This window comes from Lithobates pipiens, unplaced genomic scaffold, assembly GCF_037356315.1.
Source record: "Lithobates pipiens isolate NorthernLeopardFrog02 unplaced genomic scaffold, aLitPip1_a1.2 Scaffold_19, whole genome shotgun sequence".
NCBI lineage: Eukaryota > Metazoa > Chordata > Amphibia > Anura > Ranidae > Lithobates > Lithobates pipiens.
The window spans coordinates 196,635,288-196,651,282 of NW_027507764.1; the positions used below are offsets into that span (position 1 = coordinate 196,635,288).

Below are 15,995 nucleotides of genomic sequence, written 5' to 3' on the forward strand. Positions count from 1 at the left end.
GCATCAGTCAGACGGCCACCTTCTCCACCGCTCCTTCTGACCGATGCCTCAGCAACACGTTGTCCAGGACCAGGAGTTTGTAACCTCCCAGTCTCTGGGAACGCGTTGCACAGACCTTTCTGCAAGGCCTCCCGGAGATGTCTCATCCTCTGCTCCCTCTGCGATGGCAAGATAAGGTTGGCAACCTTACCCTTGTACCGTGGATCAAGGAGAGTGGCCAGCCAGTAATGGTCCCTCTCCTTGATCCGAAGAATACGAGGATCCTTCCGCAGGCTTTGCAGGATCAGGGAGGCCATGCAGCGTAGGTTAGCTGAGGCATTCGGTCCGGAGTCCTCTGGGTCACTAAGGACAACATGATCCGCAGCTACCTCCTCCCAGCCACGTACAAGTCCACGTGTTTCTTGGGACTGTAAATCATCCCTACAAGACTGCTGCTGCTGCTGCTGCTGATGCTGAGTGCCAGCCTCCACCTCCATGCTGACATAATCATCCTCCTCCTCCTCTTCCTCCTCCTCATCCTTTTCCTGTGTGATGGGTGGCACAGCAGGAACACTGTCTGGATAAAGGGGGGCCTTGAGAGGCAAGGAAGTCCTCCTCTTCCTGCCTCTGTTCTGCCTTAAGTGCCCTGTCCATTATTCCACGCAGCGTATGCTCCAAGAGATGGACAAGAGGTACAGTGTCACTGATGCATGCACTGTCACTGCTCACCATCCTTGTGGCCTCCTCAAACGGTGACAGGACAGTGCATGCATCCCTGATCATGCCCCACTGGCGTGGTGAGAAGAAACCGAGCTCCCCTGACCCTGTCCTGGTGCCGTAGTCGCACAGGTACTCATTGATGGCCCTCTGCTGCGTGTGCAGCCGCTGCAGCATGGCCAACGTTGAGTTCCACCTGGTGGGCAGGTCACATATAAGGCGGTTCTTGCGGCAGGTTCTACTCCTTTTTGGAGCTCAGCCAGCCGAGCACAGGCATTAAATGATCGGCGGAAATGCACACAGACTTTCCTGGCCTGCTTCAGGACATCCTGTAAGCCGAGATACCTGCCCAAGAACCGCTGCACCACCAGGTTAAGGACGTGAGCTACACAGGGCACATGGGTCAGTTGTCCCTGTCGGAGGGCGGAGAGGAGGTTGGTGCCATTGCCACAAACCACCATTCCTGGCTTAAGCTGGCATGGCGTCAACCACCTCTCGGCCTGCCCCTGCAGAGCTGACAAAACATCCGCCCCAGTGTGGCTCCTGTCCCCCAAACAAACCAGTGCAAGCACGGCATGGCATTGTTTTGCCTGCGTACTTGCATAGCCCCTGGAACGCCTACGAAGCACCGCTGGTTCTGAGGACAGAGCACTGGAAGAGGCCATGGAGGAAGAAGAAGAGGAGGGGGTGGAGGAGAGAGGTGTGTCACAACCAATAGTAGCATTTTGGAGGCGTGGTGGCGGAACAACCTCCAACACTACTGCACCTTGTCCTGCATCCTTCCCAGCTGCCAGAAGAGTGACCCAATGGGCCGTGAAAGACAGGTAACATCCCTGTCCATGCCTGCTGGACCATGAGTCAGCGGTAATATGCACCTTACCGCTGACCGCCCTGTCCAGCGAGGCAAGGACATTGCCTTCCACATGCCGGTAGAGAGCCGGAATCGCCTTCCGTGAGAAAAAGTGGCGTTTGGGGACCTGCCACTGAGGAACCGCACATTGTACAAACTCACGGAAGGGGGCCGAGTCTACCAACTGAAAAGGCAGCAGTTGAAGTGCTAGCAATTTAGCCAAGCTAGCATTCAACCACTGGGCATGTGGATGGCTGGGAGTGAACTTCTTTCGCCGGTCCAGCAGCTGGGGCAGGGACATTTGCCTGCTATAATCGGACGTGGGTGTACCGCTAGCAGAGTTCCTGGAAGCACTTGGCTGTGACACACCTAATTCTACACCTTCATTCCTCTCAGAGCAGGTTTCAGAGAGGACTGAAGGTCTAGTGGGGTTGGAGATGCCAGCTGATGAGGAGCAAGGAGAGGTCCGCTTTGTTCTTTGGTGTGGGTCTTTGAGGTACGCTTGCCAATGAGCTGCATGGCAGGTCAACATATGTCTGGTCAAGCATGTGGTGCCCAAGCGGCTGATGTTTTGGCCACGCGAGATACGCTTGAGACATATGTTGCAAATAGCAGCGGTGCGATCTGATGCACTCGTCTCAAAAAAGGCCCACACCAAAGAACTTTTAGAATAACGTGCAGAGGCAGCGCCCTGCACAGGCGGAGCTCTGCGGTGTGATTCAGTCGGTGTGCTGCCCCTAAGCTGGCCCCCGGAGGGCATCCTACCTCATTGGACATGTGCCTCCTCCTCCTCCTCTCTCCTTCCAGGCACCCACGTGGAGTCAGTGCCCTCATCATCCCCTCCCTCTTCATCGCTGTAGCAAACCTGGCAGTATGCTGCAGCTTGTGGAACATGACTGCCAGATTGCTGTCCTTCTTGAGCATCCCCTCTCTCTGCGCTCACGCTACTGCCTTCCTCTAGCTGAGTGTCATCATCAGAGCCCACAAAACACTGGGCATCCTCCTGGAGCATGTACCCAACACTGTGCTCAAAGAGTTCAGGAGACTTCTCAGGAGGACGTGGTGGGTCTAGGGAAGGAGTCACTGATGATGACATTGAGAGGAGGGAAGACGATGCGTTGGCAGCTGCTTTGCTAGTACCCTGAGACTGGGTGAGAGAGGATGAGGAGGATGAAGAGGGCTTGGTCATCCACTCTACCAAGTCATTGGCATGTTGCGGTTCAACATGTCCAGCTGCCGAAAAGAAGGACAAGCGTGTCCCATGGCCACGTGCTGATGACAATGCACCGCGTCCACGACCAGCACTGTTGTCTCTAGACACAGAGCCTGCTTGCCCTCTTTTATCGGCTTGCGCCTTTCTGCCTCTCCTTGCTGGCCTTCCAGACATGGTAATGGCCTGAAGGGAGTTGGGTAAAACAGCAGTGTAATGGAGTCACACAACACCCACTAAGCCCTGCAGATGGCTCTATTAGAGAACAGCAATAAACGGTCGATACAGGTGTATATTGTGCTGGAGTCACACAACACCCACTAACTCCTGCAGATGCCTTTATTATAGAACACCAGAGATAAAGGGGTATACTGTAATTGAGTCACACAACACCCACTAAGCTCTGCAGATGGCTCTATTAGAGAACAGCAATAAAGGGTAGATACAGGTGTATATTGTGCTGGAGGCACAAAAAACCCACTAACTCCTGCAGATGCCTTTTTTATAGAACACCAGAGATAAAGGGGTATATACAGATGTATACTGTGCTGTGCTGGAGGCACACACAACTTCCAATAACTCCTGCAGATGGCAAGTGGGCTCAAATAGAGAAGAGCTATGTTGGTGGATATAGCGGTGTGTACTGGGTACAGAGCACGCAGACAGCACGCACAAGCTCCTAACACTACTGACTGCAAGCTCTATTATAAAAGATAGATCACTAGCTATATAGGTGAGGTGAATATAGCGGTGTATACTGCGGTCAGGGCACACAGACAACAACCACTACACAACAGCAAGATCGAAAATCGGCCGAAAACGATCGGTGTGTACTGTGTTGAAGGTACACAGAACACCCATTAACTGCTTCAGACGCCAACACACTACACTAGGCCGCCGCGCTGGCGGCCTTATATAGTGTGGGGCGTGTACTACACAGCCTGAGCTATGATTGGCCACAGGCATCCTGCCTGTGGCCAATCATGGCTCTCCTCGCTGCTGGCGCTGTGATTGGCCAAGCATGCGGGGTCACAGTGCATGCTTGGCCAATCATGAGCCAGCAATGCACTGCGATGACGCAGTGCATTGTGGGCCGTGAGCGCCACACGAATTTGGCGCGAACGGCCCATAACGTTCGGAATTCGCCGAACGGGCGAACAGCCGATGTTCGAGTCGAACGTATGTTCAACTCGAACACGAAGCTCATCCCTAGTCCGACCGTGTGTACAAGGGCTAACACATGCATTTGGTTTCATTGCAACCATTCCATTGTAGCCCTGGCTGTATGTTTAAGGTCCTGCTAGAAGGTGAACCTCCATCCCCAGTCTCAAGTCTTTTGCAGACTCTAATGCCGCGTACACACGATTAGAAATGCCACCAGCAAAAGACCGATGGGAGCTTTTGGTTGGAAAATGCGACCGTGTGTATGCTCCATTGGACTTTTGCTGACAAAAGATTGAGAGCAGGTTCTCTATTTTTCAGTCAGAAAAAGTTCCTATCCAAAAATGCGTTAGTCTGTATGAAATTCGGACATGCAAAAAACCACGCATGCTCAGATTCAAGTACAAGAAAGAAGCGCTCGGTCTGGTAAAACTACCGTTCGTAATGGAGATAGCATACTCATCACTCTGAAATTTTTTTAATCGTTTTTTCTTTATAATGCTAGACGAATGAAGTTGTTTTGCTGCTCATATTCACACAGCATTCTCACAAACGTAATTCTTTATTATTTCTCGTGATCTCCTGAATAATCTTTTTTGTTTTTAAACCCAGATCTCCATAACAATGTTTAGAATTTAAAAAAAAATCAATAACTCCTTTTTTTTGGATTATTTTTAAATTATTTTCTAGTGATCTAGTGATCGATTTTTTTGTGTGTGTTAAGTTTACACAACATTATTATCTTGTATTTTTTAACCTCAAGGAGGTTGGTTGGTGTCCCTTGTTAATTTGACCTTGTAATTTTGAAATGTACCTTCCTACTCACAAAGAAAAACACATAGGTAAGTATTTTCATATAAAAAAAATCTCCATTTATTCTGGCTCATAACAAAATAAATAGGAAGACAACGCTGGAGAAACTGCTGGAATTTGTGAAGCCTTTGTACCCCAGGGTAGACATCAACTATTTGTAAAGAAAAATTGGTAGCTTGAGAAGTCCGTATAATAGGGAGCACAATCTGGTCCAGGACTCCCAGAGATCAGGAACAGCAGTAGTTGACATATATGTCCCCAGTAGGGATGAGCCGAACACCCCCGTTCGGTTTGCATTCAGAACATGCGAACAGGCGACGACTGTTAAAGTCTATGGGACACGAACATGAAAAATCAAAAGTGCTAATTTTAAAGGCTTATATGCAAGTTATTGTGATAAAAAGTGTTTGGGGACCTAGGTCCTGCCCCAGGGGACATGTATCAATGCAAAAAAAAAAAGTTTTAAAAACGGCCATTTTTTCAGGAATAGTGATTTTATGCTTATAATGCTTTTTTATATTATAATTATTTTTATAATGCTTAAAGTGAAACAATAAAAGTATAATATTCCTTTAAGTTTCGTACCTGGGGGTGTCTATAGCACGCCTGTAAAGGGCGCATGTTTCAGACCCTTCAGGTCTGGTATGGATTTTAAGGGGAACCCGATGCCAAAATTTAAGAAAAAATGGCGTGGTCCCCCCAAAAATCCATACCAGACCCTTATCCCAGCACGCAACCTGGCAGGCCGCAGAAAAAGAAGGGGGAACGAAAGAGCGCTCCCCTCTCCTGAACCGTACCAGGCCACATGCCCTCAACATTGAGAGGGTGCTTTGGGGTAGCCCAAAAGTGTTATCAGAGGGGGGGCGGGGTCACCGTTTAAGTAAACGGGTGATCTCTCCCCCCTCTGACATCATGGGGAAAGCCATAGGGAAGTCCCCAATGCATCAGTGACCCCGCCCTCAATTATATAAGTAGTGTCGGAAGAACCGAAGCGTCACATGGCGGAAGATTCCCACTGGGGTGGATCGTGCAAAGGACGGACAGGAGAATACGCTGGAGGAAGATGCTGGACGAGAAGAGCGGAGGAAGAAGAAGATGGAGAAGAAGAAGATGGAGAAGAAGAGGATGGAGAAGAAGATGATGGAGGAAGAAGAACACTGAAGGAAGACCAGAAGAAAGAAGATGGAAGATGAAGCAGGGAAAGAACAAGGAATTAATAAAGGACTTGTCAAAAACCGTCTCTTGTCTTTTTTAACCTTTTTGACACTTTTTGGTGAAATGGTAGGGGTACATTTGTACCCCATTACCAATTCACACAGGGGGGGCAGGATCTGGGGATGCCCTTGTTAAAGGGGGCTTCCAGATTCTGATAAGTCCCCGACCCGCAGACCCCCACAACCACCGGGCAAGGGTTGTTGGGATGAGGCCCTTCTCCCCATCAACATGAGGACAAGGTGCTTTAGGGGGGGGGGGCACTACCCCAAAGTATTCCTTTAAATTGACTCTTCACACCTTTAGACATGATCTTGGCCTTTCTCACATTTGGATTTAGGTACGGTCCATACTTCCCATCATAGTCGGCATTCCTCAAGATGTCCACCATCTCTACAAAGGACATATTTGAGGCCTTATATCTTCTTCTCTGGGATCATGACATTTCTGGCTCCGGGCTTTCCTCCTCGTGTGGTGGTGGGACCATGTGAACATGTGAATGTGGTGGTGGGACCATGTGGACATGTTTCCTATCGATTTCCCCTCCACAGTTGGGAAAGTCCCACCGCTGGACAAACTGGAAGGCCACAGTCTGCCATTCCTGTGGCGATGAAGGAAACTGTACAGTCAAAACATTAAACAAAAATAGTACTTTTGCACATAACATTGCAAACAGATTAGACACAAACATTTTTGGCCAACATCAGTATACCATTTATTTTAAGGAGTATTTAAAGACAAAAATATAATGTCCACTTATCAGATTCCTCACCCCCTCTGATGGCCCATTGTAAACATTTTAGGGGGGATGTTCTAAATGAGTTTGGGAGCCAAAAAAGAGCCTTTGGCACTCTGCATGAATTTAAGTATAACACTAACAATTGTACACATTTTAGGGGGTGTTTTGGGTAAAGCACTCAATAGAGCTGACAAAATACATTGCTAAGTGCCTAGGTTATAGGTGTGTATGGGCCCAGGATAGCATGCTGGGGAGGTTAGTGAAGGCAAATATACATGTAGGCCAAAAAAGGAGCATTAAAAGATTACAGCATGCATGAGGACAAAGGGGGCATTCATAGCATATTACAATCATGGTAATTAGGGAATTGAATAATGGGTGAACAGGTCTCTGGAATAATGATCCCCAGAACCTGGGGGGAGATGCCTGTCGAGAACATGAGGTCCTGCAGACTTCACCCCATCGCCAAGTACCGCAACATGTCGACTAGCCTCTGCCCCGGAGTGATGGCTTGCCGCATGCAGGTGTCCTGCTTCGTAATATAAGGGGACAGCAAAGCCAACAGACGGTGAAAAATGGGGTCCGTCATCTGGAGATAATTTCTGAAATCATCAGGATTATTCTCCTGGATCTCACGCAGCAAAGGCATATGAGAGAATTGGTCACGCTGGAGTAACCAATTCTTGGTCCATGAACTCCTCCCTACCCTGTTCATGGACTGGGCTTGGGTCAAGCAAGAACCCCAGCATCAAGCCCCTGCACAGCACGAACTCTACAACAAGAATGTACCGGCAACATGGCTTCAAAATGGTTGACTGGTCAGAACGAACTAACAGAACGCACTGAAGAACAGCAAGGCCTGTGAAGAGCAACAAGCAACGAGCGGACAAGAACGCACTGAAAAACAGATACAAACTGACTACACGCACTGAAAAATAGATACAAATCCACAAGCACAAACTGAACAGCAGTAAAACGATCTAAAAAGCCTGAAAAACATGAATTGTCTCTCACCAAACTTCTACTAACATGAGATAAACACGAGATTAGCAGAAGGAGCCCAAAGGGTGGCGCAGAGGCTATTGAACTTCCTTATTATAGTACCGTTGTACATCACCGCGCTCTTCATGGTCGCAATTTGGTGTGACTGTGTGTATGCAAGACAAGCTTGAGCGGAATCCCGTTGGAAAAACCATCATAGCTTTTTCCGACCAAAATTCCAATCGTGTGTATGTGGAATAACAGGTTTTCTTCTAAGATTGCCCTGTATTTGGCTCCATTTATCTTCCCATCAACTCTGACCAGCCTCCCTATCCCTGCTGAAAAAAGCATCCCCACAACATGATGCTGCCACCACTATGTTTTACGTGTATGGTGTATTGAAGGTGATGTGCAGTGTTAGTTTTACACCACACAAAAAGTTTAATTTTAGTCTCATCTGACCAGAGCACCTTCTTCCACATGTTTGCTCTGTGCCCCACATGTCTTCTCGCAAACTTTAAACTGGACTTCTTATGACTTTCTTTCAACAATAGCTTTCTTGCCACTCTTCCATAAAGGCCAGATTTGTAGAGTGCATGACTAATAGTTGTCCTGTGGACAGATTCTTCCACCTGAGCTGTGGATTTCTGCAGCTCCTCCAGAGTTACCATGGACCTCTTGGCTGCTTCTCTGATTGATGCTCTCCTTGCCTGGCATATCAGTTTAGGTGGACAACCATGTCTTGGTAGGTCTTCAGTTGTGCCATACTCCTTCCATTTTCAGATGATGGATTGAACAGTGCTCCGTGAGATGTTCAAAGCTTGGGATATTTTTTTTTAACCTAACCCTGCTTTTAACTTCTCCACAACTTTATCCCTGTCCTGTCTGGTTTATTCCTTGGCCTTCATGATGCTGTTTGTTCACTAATGTTCTCCAACAAGCCTCTGAGGGCTTCACAGTACAGCTGTATTTACACTGAGATTAAATTACGCACAGGTGGATTCTATTTACCAATTATGTGACTTCTGACGCCAATTGGTTCCACTAGAATAAAGTTAGGGGTATCACAGTAAAGGGGGCTGAATACAAATGCATGCCACACTTTTCAGATATTTATTTGTAAACAATTTTGAAAACCATTTATCATTTTCTTTCCACTTCACAATTATGTGCCACTTTGTGTTGGTTTGTCACATAAAATCCTGATAAAATACATTTATGTTTTTGGTTGTATCATGACAAAAGGTGGAAAATTACAAGGGGTATGAATACTCTTTCAAGGCACTTTAATTTTTAATTTTGGGTTTAATATGGCTTTAAATTGGAGTCAGCAGTTTTAGTACGGAAGAAGAGCTGCACAACTGTGGAAGATTGATGCCTTGGCTGAAAAGGATAGGAGGGTTTACTTACACTTTAAGGCCAGAGATAGCTGAGATCCTTCAATATGTGGTGGGTTGTGAGGCATAGGGGGTGCAAAGGTGGTAAAAGTCATTGGGCGCCAGACACTTCTTGGATGTAAAAGAGGTTTTAGTTCTTTGACAGTCCTTTTTACATTTTACAAGGGAAAGAGGGCTAGGGCTTGGACACCCTTACGTAGTTGCAATTTCAAAGGGCAGACTCTGAGGCCGCGTACACACGCGGGGACTGTTCGCCCAACTTTGTTCGTCAAACAGTTTGAGCGGACAGTCCGCTCAAAATTAGCATGGACGGACTTGGCCACACACGACGAACGAACAGTCCGCTGAAACTTTCGCGATGACGTGAACGGCACGTACGACGGGACTAGAAATACAACGTCCTATACACTGCAATGCAACCTTCGGCGTGTAAATCCTTTCTGAGCATGCGCGGAACTTAGTTTGACGAACAAGCCTACACACGGGCGGACTGTCCGCTCAAACCAAGTTTCAGCGGACAGTTTTACGGAATTTCCGAAAAACTTTGTTCGTCAGACTGTCCGCTGAAACTGTCCGCTGAAGCCCACACACGAGCGGACTGTCCGCCGAAACACTGTTCAGCGGACAAAGTTGAGCGAACAGTCCCCGCGTGTGTACGCGGCCTGAGACTTCAATAAGAGGACAGCCGTACAGGGAAAGGCCCCAACAAGGTGCCACTTCTGCACGTGCAGGATTGCAGTTTCCTATGGTAACAGTACTTAAACAGTTCCGAATCCTAACTCAAAGTAACACTTCTTTCAGCTGTGCTACAAATTTTCCTTGTAGTTTTTCAGCCCCTTGAGCTCCCGGTCTCTCACTAGACCCACTGATTCACTGACTCTAAAACCTGTTAGCTCCTCAAGGCCTTTGCGGTGGTATCTCCCTCAAGCGTCACCCACGCTTCCCTGCTGGGTCCCTAGCTTTGCACTTCGCATACCTTCAAGCTTCACCCCTGCTGACCGGCTTGGTCCCTAGCTTGGCACACAAGGCTGCTCTGCAAGCATCACCTCCGCTGGTTGGGTCTCTGACTTGATCACCGCCTGAAGTTTCTTGATTCTCCACCATGTCCATTCGGTGAGAATACTGCTCTGGTACTTGCTTCAGTTACTCAGTGCGGTCCCTGGTAAAGGCGATTGGTCCCTTGGTGGCGACAGGCTCCCTTCTACCTCCGACCATGGCATGTTCTCCGGCCGGAAGAACCATTGCTTTGGTTGGACTGCAGACCGCAGTCCCAACCCTGCACTGCCCTCTTACTTCTGGATAGGCCCTCACACAGCTTGGCAGCCTAATGCCCCCGGGATAGGCCTAATCTCCAGCCTAGCAGCCTGGGGCAGGTGACACCCATCCACCCAGACTGCCATCTGGGAGGCACACAAGAACCTGGATCACCTGACCTAACCCAGCAGGCCAAGGGATTCAACCAAATCCCTGCCCATTGGCTGAGATACCCCATATACCCATAACCTGACCTTGAGTTGTCTTTCTCAATCTAATACCTCCAAGTGCCATTACACCTGGTGGTAGAAGAGGAAAGTACACACTTAATTATTAAGGATCCATTGACTTCTCCTTAACTAAAGTAGTTACTCCTGACAAGGAATTTGGCAAGGAGCTCCCTGACCAGTGGAGGTGCCTCCATAAGGGCGGACAGGCGCTGCCTCCTCTCTCCTGCCATCCCCCTCTAGCACCAATAGATAGATTCATGCATTGCATGAATCTATCTATGGCCACCGCTGCCACCCCCATTCAGGCGCCCAGCCCCTTTTCGGGTGCAGGGCACCTGAATTACAGAGGTGGGGCTGGTTTTGAAGCACCTAATTAGAGCCATAGTCTCTAATAGGCATCAAAAAAGGTGACCTGCGAGCCCCAAGCTGGGCGCTCGAAGATCACTTAGCAGTGAATATTCACTTTCCTAACACTAAACCGCCTCTCTGCCAATCAGGTGTTCGGATCTGTTACCCACTCACCTGATTGGCTGAAATGACAGGCGCTGTGATTGGACGCCAGGCATCCAAGCATAGCAGAAGACAGGAAGAGAAGATGGGAGAAAACATCGAGGAGCATAGAGGAGCTGTCCCACTGAGACAGGTAAGTGCAGATGGCGGGCCAGCGGGGGGTACACTGGCAGCATTTGGTATGGCACAGTGGCTGCGTTTGATGGGACACAGTGGGAACAATTGATGGACACAGTGGTGGCAATTGATGGGCACAAGTGGCTGCATATGATAGGCACAAGTGGCTGCATTTGATGGGCACAAGTGGCTGCATATGATAGGCACAGCAGCTGCATATGATGGGCACAAATGGCTGCATATGATGGGCACATGTCATCCAGGCCATTTCATCCTTTCTTCTGAGATTATCCCAGCAAAGCGCAGTGAAACATAGCATCCAATTAAATTACTATTTATGCGCACAGGAAAAGTTCAGGTTTCATGTTTTATATTTCTGTATGAAAAAAGGTTGAAAATGCACTGCATAAATGAAATGACTTCATTACAATTCATAGAACCTAAGTTGTTTTTTAATACCATTCTCTTTCAGTTTGCCTTGGAACTGCTAACTTGCTTTCAAGAATGGGACCAGTAGATGCACATTACCGCTTGATGAAGAAAACTTTTAGTGGTTGTGAAATTGTGCTTGGAAATCTGGAGATTACTCACCTGGAACCCTACCATAATGCATCATTTCTTGAGGTATATATGTGATCAGTATTGCTATACTTAGGCCGCGTACACACGCGGGGACTGTTCGCCCAACTTTGTCCGTCAAACAGTTTCGGCAAACAGTCCCAAAATTAGCATGGATGGACATGGCCACACACGACGTACGAACAGTTTGCTGAAACCGTGCGCGATGACGTGAACGGCACGTACGACGGGACGAAAAATACGACGTCCTATACACTGCATTATAACTTTCGGCGTGTAAAGCCTTTCTGAGCATGCGCGGAACTTAGTTTGACGAACAAGCCTACACTCGAGTGGACTGTTCGCTGAAACAAAGTTTCAGCGGACAGTTTTTCGGAATTTCCGAAAAACCTTGTTCAGCGGACTGTTCGCTGAAACTGTCCGCTGAAAGCCCACACACGAGCGGACTGTTTGCCGAAACACTGTTCAGCGGACAAAGTTGGGCGAACAGTCCCCGCGTGTGTACGCGGCCTTAGAAATCTAAAGCCCCGTACACGTGCTGAATATCGCCTGAAATCAGCTCTTACAGTAGAAAACAGCTGATTTTGGTCCTCTCTCAACGCCACGAGTCAGTGGGCTGCTATTGAGAAAGGGGTCCTATATCCGGTACACCCATGCTGCTTGATCTGGGGTGCCCCGGCCCCTCTTCACCCTAACCTTAGGCATCAATGTCCTTTACCCTGGACTTATGGCAAAAGTGCAACAAAAAGTACTACCTTTCCTCGCCCTGCCCCCCCTCACGAATGTTTAACCCTAGTATCCCTGATGGACTGTCTTTGGGTAGGATCTTCACGTGGCTGGTCCCCCCCTTTTTCAGCTCAGAAATCTGGTGCACCCCATCTCGCATAGGCTTCATGCTTTCGAAACCTTACGTGACAAATATAATATCCCCAAGCATTATTTTTACTTCTACCTACAGGTTAGACACCTTTTCAGCTCCAAATCTCCGACTCTAACCCTTGACAACCCCACGGCCTTTGAATTAAATGAATCTACACATCTGTATATGAGTAAATGGTCTCAGTTGTTGGACAAACCTATCCCCCTACAGACATGGGATAAGATTTGGGCCTCTACTTTTAAATCCTCTAAGTGTGTCACACAAAGGGAAACGGCAATAAAAATTCTCATGTTCTGGTATAGGACCCCCGATGTCATCCATAAATTTTATCCCTCAGTCTCGCCGCGCTGCTGGCATTGTGGGCATGATGTCGGGTCACTCTTCCACATTTTCTGGAGGTGTCCCCTTATACGTCCCTTTTGGTTGGAGGTGGGATTGTTGGTGATGGAGGTGACGGGGGTGTCCCTTCTGATCGACCCCCTACACTGCTTATTAGGCCTCACTATCCCAGGCCTACCCAAAAATACAAACCGGCTGACCTCCTATATTCTATTAGTTGCTAAGAGGCTTATCCCGTTATGCTGGTTGTCTGGCGCGACCCCCCCCTGGCCTAGATTTCTTCAACTGGTGTCCGAGATACGGAGAATGGAGTATCTGACAGCCTCGGTACATGACTTGGTTTCCCAGTTTGATAAAGTCTGGGGACCCTGGGATCAGTCGGAAAATGGGGCCCCCCCCATCTGTACACACTTAACGGCCGCAGCCGCCGGTGGGTGCACCTCCTTTCTGGCTTTTGCTCTCGTCCTTCCCCCTTCCATTATACCTCGTTATGTGGTAGTCCGGGTAACCCATTCTCCCCTTTTGAGATTCTCCATGACGATCTTATGGATGTTTTGTTGCTTTGTTTTTCTCTGGCCTCCGGCCTAATGCCACATGGATGATTTTTTTTTGTCATTCATAAACTGTTTGTTATTTATTTTAACTGTTATAGTTATGCAGTTCACTTCTGTGCCTGCATTTGTGGACATTAATATCTAACTTCTCTAATTAACGTTTATGCTCTTTGCTATGTTTACTTCTGCTTACCGAGTATCTCACTGCTCGATTGGATTGTACTTGCTTTGAAATTTAATAAAAATAAAATTACAAAAAAAAAAGAAAACAGCTGATTTTCAGCCCAGGTGTCCAGCTGCCCATGCGACAGAAGCCAATATCATGACAGGCTTCTGTCTAACAAACAGGCTTAAAAAACTAGCAGCCTATAGGCATTTGATCAGTGCTCGCAGCTAATGGCTGCAAGTGCTGACCGATGTGTTCTGGTGGGGAAAGGGTAGACAAGTAGTGGTTAATGCTGCCCCAGCTACAAGGGAAAATAGTTCACCTGTTTCCTACTGAGCTCTGCCTATCTCTCCCCATGATATAAATAAAAGGGAGGAGGACTCTGCCTCACTGAGTCACAGTATGGATGGGAAAAGACACAGGCAGCCAGCAAGATGTAACCTCCAGCTGTTGCATCTGTCAGGGTTCTTTGCCTTTTAAGGAGTCCCAATTTCTGCCGAAAACCTGTGTCCTGGAACCTTCCACATGTAGGAGGATTGCTGGGACCTACAGTCCTCCATGAAGCCACTGATGTGTTGAACTTTCCTGATCATGGATGCCAGTAATGGACTCTATCTTGTACAGGTACACTGGGGATGCCACAAACCTAAAGTTTGGGACCAGGGATGTTAGGAAAAGATTGCACTTTATGTTGAACTGTTGTGTTAACTTATTCTTCCATACAGCTTGGAATCGTTGCCTTTACCTGGTCTAAAGTTTCTAAAGGGGTGCAATGTAAGTAGCCAGTAGGGATGAGCCGAACACCCCCAGTTTGGTTCGCACCAGAACTTTCGAACGGACCGCAAATTCGTACGAACGTTAGAACCCCATTGAAGTCTATGGGACTCGAACGCTCGAAATAAAAAGTGCTAATTTGAATGGCTAATATGCAAGATACTGTCCTAAAAAGGGTTTGGGGACCTGGCTCCTGCCCCAGGGGACATGGGTCAATGCCTAAAATGTTTTTAAAAATGGCCGTTTTGGCAGGAGCACTGATTTTAATGACGATTAAATTGAAAAAAAAATGTGAAATATTCCTTTAAATATCGTGCCTGGTGGGTGTCAATAGTATACCTGTGAAGTGCCACGTGTTTCCCGTGTTTAGAACAGTCCCTGCACAAAATGACATTTAACGGAAAAAAAGTCATTTCAAACTGTTGCGTTTTTAATGTAATATCTGGCAATATGGATGAAAATCATTGAGAAAAATGGCATGGGTAGCGCCCGCTGCCCATTACCAGCCCCTTTGGGTCTTGTACGGATATTAAGGGGAACCCCGTACCCATATTAAAAAAAATGAAAGACGCGGGGGCCTCCAGGCCCTATATACTCAGAACAGCAGTATACAGGCGGTGCAAACAAGACAGGGACTGTGTAGGTTTGTTGTGTTAAGTAGAATCTGTGTGTAATTTTGAACTGGTACATTTTTAAAGTGTAGCTCCAGTCAAAAAATATATTTTTAAGCTTTTTGGAAAACATAGGGAAGGGTTATTACCCCTGTATAATTTGTTTTGCCATCCGTCTTTTTTCATCTCACTTCCTGTTGTCTCCTTCCGTTTGCAAGTAGGAGACGTTTGTAAGTTGGATGTTTGAAAGTAGGGGTCTGCCCTATATGCTCTGCAGAAATGGCGGAATAAGGTGTTGGTGTTGCCACAACATTGTAAGCCCTCAAAGTGACTCTTGGTGGGCGCTGGAGCGCCCTGCTGTGAACGATTATATCAAGAATTGTAATTACATGCCATTGTTGAACAGTGGTAGAAAAATTGACCTTTGGTGGTTGTGGTGCTAGTGCTGGTGCCACAACACTATAAGTCCTCACAGTTACTCTGGGTGGGCACAGGAATGGGCCCTGCTGTGAAATATTATATCAAGAATTGTAATTACATGCCCCTGTTAAACAGGGGCTGAAAAATTGGGCCTGAGGCACTGGTGCTGGTGCCACGACACTGCAACCTCTCTCATATACTTTAGTTGTAGTGCAGGAATGAGCCCTGCTGCAAAGCATTGCATCAAAAATTGTAATTAAACGCCCCTGTTAAACAGGGGCAGAAAAATTGGGCTGCTGGCACTGGTGCTGGTGCCACAACACTGCAACCTCTCCCATATACTCTAGTTGTGGTGCAGGAATGAGCCCTGCTGCAAAGCTTTGCATAAAAAATTGTAATTAAACGCCCCTGTTAAACAGGGGCAGAAAAATTGGGCTGGTGGCATCACCCAGAACAAAAAATGTTCTTCCAGCATATCAGCGGAGGAGGAAGAGGATAGACA

At 47.6% G+C, this 15,995-nt stretch overlaps 1 long non-coding RNA gene across 1 annotated transcript in view; it reads left to right on the forward strand.

Moving 5' to 3' along the window:
* The window catches only part of LOC143998245 (uncharacterized), a 40,209-nt gene that overhangs the window by 14,571 nt on the left and 9,643 nt on the right, over positions 1 to 15,995 (forward strand). The window contains exon 2 of the long non-coding RNA XR_013277804.1: positions 11,643 to 11,794. This is a non-coding gene — a long non-coding RNA (uncharacterized LOC143998245). The remainder of the gene's footprint in view (positions 1 to 11,642; positions 11,795 to 15,995) is intronic.